This window comes from Sparus aurata, chromosome 4, assembly GCF_900880675.1.
Source record: "Sparus aurata chromosome 4, fSpaAur1.1, whole genome shotgun sequence".
NCBI lineage: Eukaryota > Metazoa > Chordata > Actinopteri > Spariformes > Sparidae > Sparus > Sparus aurata.
In genome coordinates this window covers 18748870-18759077 of record NC_044190.1, presented here as the reverse complement: position 1 = coordinate 18759077, position 10208 = coordinate 18748870, and the positions used below count along the sequence as shown (strand labels likewise).

General features: G+C 40.1%; 1 long non-coding RNA gene across 1 annotated transcript; it reads left to right on the top strand.

Annotated features, from left to right (window-relative positions):
• Positions 1 to 1950: 1950 nt before the first annotated feature.
• Positions 1951 to 10208, top strand: LOC115580827 (uncharacterized). The gene is made up of 3 exons (XR_003983933.1): positions 1951 to 2002; positions 3137 to 3211; positions 8121 to 10208. It is a non-coding gene; the product is annotated as an uncharacterized LOC115580827 (long non-coding RNA).

Sequence of the window (10208 nt, the reverse complement as noted above, 5' to 3'; positions counted from 1 at the left end):
CATTAAAGGTCCAGTAATAACAAAAGTCAACATGTTTCACCCATTAGGTCTTCATTAGGGTCCAGACCATAATAACAAAATAACACATTTTAACTACTTCTTATACTGTTTTGTAATTTAATCTATTAAAAAATGTTTTTTTTACTGTAAAGTCTTCATCTGAAATGTGATTAGCAACTACAGCTGCCACAAAAATATAGATTATATATATACAGCATGCTCCTCTGTATTTTTAGTAAAGTACAATAAGAAAGAAAACTCAGTTTTATACTCAAGGAGGGGTGTAGCAGTATTATGATATTCACAATAACCACAATATTAAAAGTGTAATATTGATATTGTGTTATTAATGCATATATGGTAATATCTTGTGAATAATCCAGATTTTCGGCTTTGTGAATTGACTGTATTTTTTATTATTTGGGGGAATTTACAATAATGGTTACAACCTCTCCACTTCCCTACACTTTGTATTTTGGGCAGTACTTGTGTAAATGTCCCTCAACAACCGCTAAAGACTAAAAAAAACAGATCACTCACATTTTAGACACTGAAACCAATTAATTTGGGGCTTTTTTGCATAAAGGATCAAATTAATCATAATCTTAATTGTAGTTGTTTAATTTCCTGTCCGCTAATCTATAATGAATGAATTAGTAGTTTCGACCCCACTGTAAAAAAGGAGCAGCAGGGATGGTTGAATCAACACATCCCTGACAGTCTTCGCAAAAAACTGAATTTCATACGTTTCATATTTGTTTACATTATATTGTGCAGGGGCAGATGTTGTTGCATGTGAACCTGGTAGAAAAATGCTTCTTCTGATGTGTGCTTGTGAGTGTGCAGGGCCTTCTTCTTCTTCTGCATCTGTGAAAATGTGTCCCATCATCTCATGATGTGTTCAAGTTTGTGCGCAAGAGTGTGTCTATGTGTGTACTTGGAGCCTGTCTGTATACTGGCCGCGAAAACAGAGAGCCCCCAACTCCTTATCTTGACAAAGTTGGGTAATTAACGACAGAGCCTATTAAAGGGAGAATATTCAGCCAGTGATGAATGGCTTTAATAACAGGGCCATGTTCTCTCTAACAGAGACAGATCCTCCCGCCACCGTCTCCCTGCCCACCAGATAAAACTACCCAGAGTCCCAGCTTACCACCCTCTTCATCTTGCCTTTTCCCATCGGCAGTCTTTTTCTATTTCCTGTCTTTTTTCTTTTTCAGTCCCCTCAAAAAAAAATCTTTTCTTTCAAAGACTTAATCTTTTGTATCTGATCAGTTGTTTTTTCTCCCCATAATTTGAGTTTATAGTTTCAAGGTTTAGTCCCACTAAAAAGTCACATCAGTCACAAACTTGAATTTTATTCATGTATTCACAAAAGAAGACCGTGTACTTCCCACCAAAACACAAACATGTACAACCTTTCTTCTACCTGCACGGATGTTTCTGTGGACGCATTCGTGCATGTTTGTCTTGTAAAACATCGTTAGCCTCTTTGTGTAGGGGCCATGCAAATTGGACAGTTAAGAAGCGCCCGCACCAATTTATGTTCCTGTGCAGCCCTTTAACAGGGGCTGTGCTACTGCTTTATGTGTCCTGGTGGGGTTGGGGGCAAGGGTTTACCACAGGGGTCACATTCATCACAGCCCTGTATTGTTAGATCAGTCCAGATGTCTGTCCTCATTAAAAGAGGCCGCGTCTGAAAGTGAAAACCTTCAAATGGGTGAGAGTTAAGCAGCCACTCGGCCGTGTGCAGAATCCAAACTGTGGCGGTGTTGCACAGTGTTTCTGTGTTTTGTGTGTGGAAGATTCATGAGCGGATTTATCAGTGCATTTTGTTCAAAGATTCACTTCACACGTCTTTTTTCTCACATAATTTCGCTCTAACAATACTTGAGTTAGTCAGTTTCGGTTGTATCTGTGCATATTTTGAGATGTACTTTGTGTGTGTTTCAGATTTCTGCCTTTCCACAACACATGGATGTGAATTGCAGGTAATTTGTAAGTAAGTATAACTTGATTCATGGAGCACTTCTCAGAACCAGACTTACAAGTTGTTGTACAATGCAAATCAGTGAGGAAAAGTGCAGGACGTAACAAACAAACAAAAACTACATAATAAGGCAGCACAGAAATGTAATACACAAACAGTAAAACTTGTTTGTGGTCTTAAAAGCAAATATATAAATATATGAAAAGGTGTCCTGTGGCAGAGTGTTTAAATGAATACATATAACTGCAACATCCCCAGTTCAATTGTACTCTTGCACGTTTGTTGTGTGCCTGTCTCTTTCTCTCCTGATTTCTGGTCTGTCTGTCGGTTTTATAAAATCATTGCAAATATTCAGCAACAACAGCGCCCTACTCACTGTGAGCAGCTTTTTTTTTTTTCACTTTGCTGAAGAAATTGTATAAAATTTGTTGACAGCACGTTTTCTAGTATAAAGTATAAAGAGGACGCACATTCTTTAAAGACATGTTGTTTTTTAATTCAGATGTAACTTCTCAATGCTCTATGAGCAGCACAATGAAACTATTCACCCAGTTTTTTTTAAGGCAAAGACAGAAAATATGTCTTCATAATTTGGGGTGAGCTGAACCTTTAACGTGCAACCCAATATTTTGTTTGTTTGTTTTGACTCTGGTCTTCCTTCAAACACATGATTTTAAAGGAATTTCTGTGTTTTAAAACGTCTGTTCATAACAGGTCTCAAGGGTGTTTGACTCACCCTGGACACAAGTGACATCACAATTTAGAATGGCAGACTGTACATGTCTGTCTTTCTGAATGACTTTTTGGTAATATATTTGTTCACCCACAGCCCATTTAACTAAACAACATCACACATTTCTTTATTTTGTGTAATAACAATGTATTATGTGATGGTATTATGGTATTTTGTCATCTTCATCAAATGTGAAAGCCGAGTTTGTGGCAAAGGAAAGTATTACCACTTGAATAACGTCCTACATATTGGTTTTAATAAGTCCGGAAGAAACCAAAAAAATATTGCAAGGTAAAATATTTTTTATACATAAAGTAACGAGGAAAAGCCAGTGACAACAAAACAAAAAGAGAGAAGAAAGAGGGTAAGATTACAATGAAAGGTGTGTTTTTGTGTGTGTGTGTACTTCACAGACCACCTGGACCCCAAAGAAAGGACAGAGCCGGAAGAATGACACAAAACACTGGACTGCTTCAGTTTGGTTTCAGGTTTGGGCCCTGTTGAGCGCACACACAGACCCAGTCACACAACACACCTACACAATCACACACACGTTACACACCGAGTTCCTCCCCAAAGTGACTCCCTTGTGTGGAGGGACCTTTCGTACAGAGGTTGTAGCATCAGGCGCTCTCTCACAGGACCAAAGGCAGCGAGTCCATTAAATACACATGAGAGTCTAATTAGGGCCCCCCTCGTGCAGCGGGCTAGGAGGTAGGAGTCATTGGGGAACGACACTGCCGAGACCCTGACACTCGGAGAACACACTGTGCAAATTAATAGAGAATGACCAAGAAGTACCTCTGTGACTGACTGGGACCTCTGCTTCCTTGGAGGCAAAAATGTTCAGTGCTGATTGCTCTCATTAAATTTGTTATAGTGATATAATTATGAAAATATGTCTGCAAAATGGGATGACTCTTGGTGTGTGGTTAGTTTGCAGACTATGGTAAATTTGATATGAATGTTTAATATTTATGTGGTTCATGTGACCTTTAAATGAGTCCAGGGAGGAGGAATTGTTGAGTGTGTGTTTTAGTTTGTGGCCTCATTTTACCCAGTTCCTCTGGTGATTCACACCCATTAAACATCTCTGTTGTGGTCTTTAAATGAATGATAGTCAACCATCCTGAACAAGATTAACATAACTGATCATTTTGCTAATTTGTTCTGAAATCAAGCAGGAAAAGGCACTCAACTATATTTCCCATTATAATTAGGTTGATAATAACGCCGGGTGAATTATTGCATTTTTGTTATTCAGGAGGAAAGTCTTTCCTCTGCTGCCTGTCAGATGAGATATTAGTGCAGACATAATTCTTATTCTGGCAGCAGCACGGTGACTGATATTATTTAAATTACACCTCCTTGGGCAAAGTATTCGGAAATACTTTGCAGATGGGAATTCATCACAAAATGGTGTTGAGAAAATGAGGGACATCAGGGTGATTATGCTGACAAAAATGTATTTTTTCAGAGGGAAGTGAGTAATGTTAACAACAGACTGAGGTGTACTTGGATGAATTTCACCACATCTACTCACAGACAGATAAAAACAAATTTTACACTGATGTACAACAAATACCTTTTTATGTTAAAGTGTAAACCTATCCAGTGGCAAATATGAAAAATAGTTTGCATAAGTTTTCACCCCTCCAGTTCAGATTTTAGATTTGTTTGATTCTGCAGCAGTCACAACCTTGAATCTATGTTGATAGGTTCAAATCAGCTTCGCACATCATGGAACATTTAGCGAATGAAAGCCAAATATTTCTCTCAGGAGTTTATAGACAGACCATAAACAGAGCTACAACGGAGTAATTACCACCTTGATTCTCGTGTGGATGGGTCAATATGTCAGTGATCATGTGCGGTGTGACATGGCGTTTAGTCTGCTCACTTTAAAACAATATGTAAGAATTTTAGATCAAAACATTCAGTAACTACTGAAATGTGAATTTGTGAAACAACAGTGTTGACGTAATGGTTAAAAACACCGATGTAACGTTTTGTAGAACTATCATCTGAAGTTAGCATGCTAACCCACTAGCCCTGGCACATCCTGTCCCCACATTGTGCACTATCAAGAGGTGATGGTCCAGTAGTAAAGCTCAGGCAGAGTAAGCTAATAGGATAACTGAGCTAGTTAGATAACAGCAGCTATCAGCAATTAGCAGTTCTTTTTGCTTTCCGCACCTCTAAAGCTTAATTTTGGGCTAATCAAACTCCGACCTGCTGTCATGAATCTGCAAAATAATATATAATATGGCTTTAGATTTTCAAATTGTGAGCAATGCTTATGCCAAAGTCTCATTTGCATGCAGGTGATACTACAATACCTCATATTAACTTCTGTGGGCAGGAGATCCATAGCGAGGTGACCCTTGCCATCCCAGTAACAAAAAGACATGTAACAGTCTCAGTTTGGTTAGGTTTATCCAACAGACTGTTTGTTTAGGTTCAGGGAAAGATAACTTGACGTATGTGACGTAAGTTGAAAAGGGTAAATGTTGACTTTTGGGTTCACACAGGACACGTACACCGGTCTCCTTGGTGAAAGTCTGTATTTGTTTGATCAATCCACCAACATGAACGTCATCCCTACTTTGGATTTCTCGCTCTTTGTATTATGTCACCTCACATTCCGACAGCATCTGTTTTCCACAGAACTTCGTCGGAGGAATTGTTTTATTACCTGTGCTTGTAATCAGACTTACATTTATGTATTAAAGAGGTCATGTCATGCTAAATTTCATACTTTTATTTGGGGTCTTAGTGGAATAAGTTTACATACTTTAATTAAAAAAAAAACATTATTTACCTCATATGTTTAATTGCAGCAACACCCCTTTTCACACTGTGTTTTAGCTAAAGAGTGAGAAATCTCACCTTCAGTTCAATCTATGGCGAGAGTCGCATATGTGTATTACTTAATGGGCAGGATGCAACCAGTCAGAGGCAGAGGTTCATGCCGAGCAAGGTAGTGTGATCAAAAATAATTCCAGTACAGCTGGTAACCATTGCTGCAGTACAGTTGTACCCTTTCATGCTCCAAACCCGGCATTTCAGACAGTGCAGGAGCAGTGTTTTTTGCGCAAGAGAGTAACTCCCTTTGGCATGGACTTTGGCCTTTTTCACTTTGCAGATCTTTTACTTGCACAAATATGCTACATAACACAATAAAGGAAAGGCAAAAACCCAACAAGCATAATATGACCTCTTTAAATGAAATCTTTAAATGAAAGTGTTGTTTTTTGTGTGCAGACTAAGGTGACCGGGCTGTCGACTCCAAACCGTCTTCCAGCCTACTTCAGAGTCTCCCCTGCACCATATGTGCTACTGTTTGTTTGCGCCGTTTCTCAAACCTCAAACTCCGAAGCTTGTAACTCATTGAGAGTTGTAATTGGTTTGTTGACTTAACTAAGTGGTCTCTCTCTTGCAGACTCACTCACAGATTTACAGCTGTGCTACACTGTACTTTTATATCTCTTAATCTTGGATTTGAGGAATGCTCAGTGATGTGGAGTGTTCCTTTTTATAGATAGATAGATTGATAACAACCCTGATTCCCCAAAAAGTTGGGACACTGTGTAAAACATAAAAAAAAACAAAAACAGAATGCAATTATTTGCAAACGAGCTGTGTTTATCGACAACAGTTTTACAAAGTGTTCCTGAGCCCATGTGCTAACATCCTTTGTGCAAAAGTGGTGAATCTCGACCTATCCCACTCAATCATGGTACTGTCACCTGTTAATTAACTTGTTGACCTGTGCAATGTTCCGGACCATTTTCCCCACCTTATTTGGAATCCGAGTTGTAGATTCAACATGGCTCACCTGTGCAGTCAGTTTGGTGTTCTGTATCTGTGAACTCCAGCAGCCTCCCTCATTCCTCTCCACCTCACTGTTCCGCTCTGCCTCGTGTTCTCCTCTGCTGTGACAGCTTTGGCCTTTAAGCTCAGCACTGTTATCACTCGGGCTTCGCATTTTAACAAGAGCGCCGTTAACGTCATCCCGCCGAGCGTTCTGTCGCGGTGACTGACAGCTGTTTTGACACTCTCTACCTCTTCGGCTGCACACACACACGTGCAGTCGGAGGGCTGACTTTACAATAATGCAATACTAAAAATGTCAGCGGCTCCATTTAACTTTATTGGTTTTAAAGCCAGTGGCTAAGGGATTTTTTTTATGGCCCACTTTCTTAAATATCTTATGGTGAGATAGTGCTGTCTGAATTGTATTATACATTATAAACTTCTACATGGCAGCAGCTACACGGGGAATGTGACTCTTTATGGCGCACAATTCAATGTAAATTAATGTGCAGATAATATACTTATCCTCATTTGTGGACCACTGTATGCTCACACAGATGGGCAGCGACCATGTTGGTCGAATGGTCTTCTGTCTCGACCCATTCTGTTTACCTTTTTAATGGCAATATACGTGACACATGCCTGTTCTGAGCGTAGATGTGTACTGAACATTAACTGAACTTTAACCCCACATTTCTGGCCAGCGAACCATAAACTGCCAGTCTACACCTCTTTGTTTTTGATACTGTCCTATTACTTTATATTATTATGCTATATCTGAAATTACACTGTAATGGGGCGCTGTTAGTTTTTTAACATAAACCTGCCATTCTCAGAAGATTACAGCCACTTATGAAGAAAACGTATGTGTCTAAATAGCTCTGTGTTTTCTTTTATCGCTGTTTTAAATCTTGTCTCTCTGCCCGTATATATCCTGTATTATTGTCTGTAAGTCTTTCCAGTCTTTCAGCTGTCTAGCTACAGTATTTCATTAGTCCTGACTTTTTGAATGACCCTGAAGATATCAGCCTTGTGAAAAATAATGCTCAAACAAGACTGTCATACATAATCCCCTAAAAACAAACCCCAAATGCCCACAAAGCCGCTTTATCCCATTTCACCAACATATTTAACGTTTCCCCGCAAAGAAAATTCAGACTCCCAAAGTACCCCGAAAATGAATTACATTCTGGATTATCATGTAATTATGAATCTTTCCAAAGTCTGATAGAGCAGGAAAATTGAGTTCTGAATATTTCATAATGTGTAGCACCATCTTTGTTGAGGAAATTATTTAGGGATAGCATGCTCATTTGCTGAATGGATAAAGGTTCATTGCACAGCACCAGAGTGTCAGTAATTGGAAATCTCCAGTAATTCAAAGGAGTCGTTCAAAGATGAGCGTGTCGACCCGAGAGCTGTGCGTTCAGTACACCATCAATCCTCTATCAGACACCCAAATAAACCGTCAATTGCCATCCAAACCTATCAAGCTGTTGCCGTGTAGGCTGTTCGTGCCATGTATAAATCACGCTTGTGACAAATGTGCACTCTGTGTTTTTTTGTTTTTTTTTGTTGCAGATCAGCCGTACGCTTTCCCAGACTCAGCCACCACCAGCACAGCGAGGAAATGGTAACTTATGCACCAACTTACCTGTGATTTCAACATTAAATGCAAAATTGAAGCATACATTAAATACAAGCATGGATTCTTAAGGCAAGGTGAGTAAAGACGATGCTCAGACAGGTTCAGCTATCAGATATCAGCATCAGACAATGGTAACACTTTCAGTGCATCATGAAACATCAACAACATCAACATAACCAAGGAAAACAAAAACAACTTGATATTGGATGAATCACACACTTATATGAACACTCTGACTGGGATGTAAAAGAATAATTTTGTCGCCTCCAGAAAACATGAAGAAATGCCAGTTTTGAAAAATGTCATCTTTAAAAGGCAAATCTAAATGTCAGAGAGACAGATACTTTACACATAGAGAGTGCTGCCTTCTGGGCGTAACACAGAAAGGCGTGAGAATAATATTTTTTCCCAGTTGAAATGAACTGCAATTACCCGGCATCGGGCATACAAAGCAGTACGCTCGCACACTCACATAGCCCGGAGAGGAGCGTGGTCACTGTTTGCAACATTACTCAGGAAATCAGAGAGAGAAGCAGAACGGAAGCGAAAAATGTATTGTTGCTTTTTATGCCAAAGGGAAAAACAGAGACTATGCAATATGCTACTGAGTTGAATTGAGTTTATTGTATTTTAATTATCTTACTGATTTTTCAGGCCAGAATGCCAAACAGTTCAGCTTTTCAAATGTGAGGGTTTGTTGTGGTTTTTTTTTGTTTCTTTTTTTTTTTTTACACTACATCATAATAACAATCTTTTGGTTTTAATGAATGTATCAGTAATCACCTATCACCTCCCGTCTAAGAAGCTTCTTCAGTTCCAACTAACTGCAGGGGAGTTGCAGTTTCAGAGTTTCAAAGTCGACTCTGAAACTGAGAGTTCACACGTGACTTTAATAACTAAGTAAGGACACACCCACACAGGGTTTAAAGCCTGAAACTCCCCTCCGGTTTGGAGGCCTCTTGGATGAGATGTGAAACGTCTTCAAGAAACTAGAACAAGTCCACTTGCCTTTGTTAGTGCACCGAAACACAGCTAACCTTTTTTTGTCTCCTAATTACGTTATCCTGTGACATGTTTTTCTGTCACTCCCCAAGCCCGCGTACATATGCGATTCTTGGCAGCATAACTTTTTCAAGTTTCGCAACTTAACTCACTATTGCCTGTGAGTGATTTCAGGTGTTTATTCAAGCGTGCGTATGAATGTGTACTCCTCTGTTTATTTATGCGTGGGTGAGAGTTTGGCTTAGCTATTGGCATGGGGTCACAACTCCTGCCCCAAAGAAAGCAGAGATAAAGCAAGTGGAGCAGCAAGCCCTGTTTGGGTCTAAATTTTGCATGCCGGTGAATGTCAGTCTCATGAATAAAGCAAAGCAGGAATAAAGCCTTCCTTGGTCCTCGGTTTGTTTTGAAGTTTGTCCGTCTCAGCGGGGAATACGGGGCCTGAGTCGGTCGATTTGACCCCATTTCAATCATCAGTGGGGCTTCTGCAGGTAAGTAGCTGAATGAAAGGCAAAACAAGGAAGAGGAGGAAGAAGTGGAGGAAGGAGGAAAACTGAGGTGCCAGCAGAGATGAAGACAGAGGAGGAGGCGACGAGACAGCAGAGATTGGAGTCAGGGAAAGCGGGGTGAAAGAGACAAAGCCTCGGCTGTCTGCTCTCTGTTCCTGCTGTCCCGGGTCACGCGTTTTTATATTAATGGTTTGAGGTTATGTGTCAGGTCAGGGAGAGCTAATCTTAACTCCGTGGCTGGAGGGCACCTTCAACCCACGGGGCATTTAGGTATCTCTTCAACCCAACAGAGAACCACCGGGCTCTTCTCTTAGCATGCAAATGAGACAGGAACAAATGTCCCGTCACTTCTGGGGCTCCATGTCCCAAAGTGCTTAACACTCTTCCTGTCAACTCCCCCCACTCCAGCTGCTTCAAAAACCCCTCCTGCACCTCGCTCACTCTTTTTTCTTCCCTCTTATGTTCTTTAAATGAGCTTTCCAACTCCACTTCTTTCTCGCAATTCAATTTTAC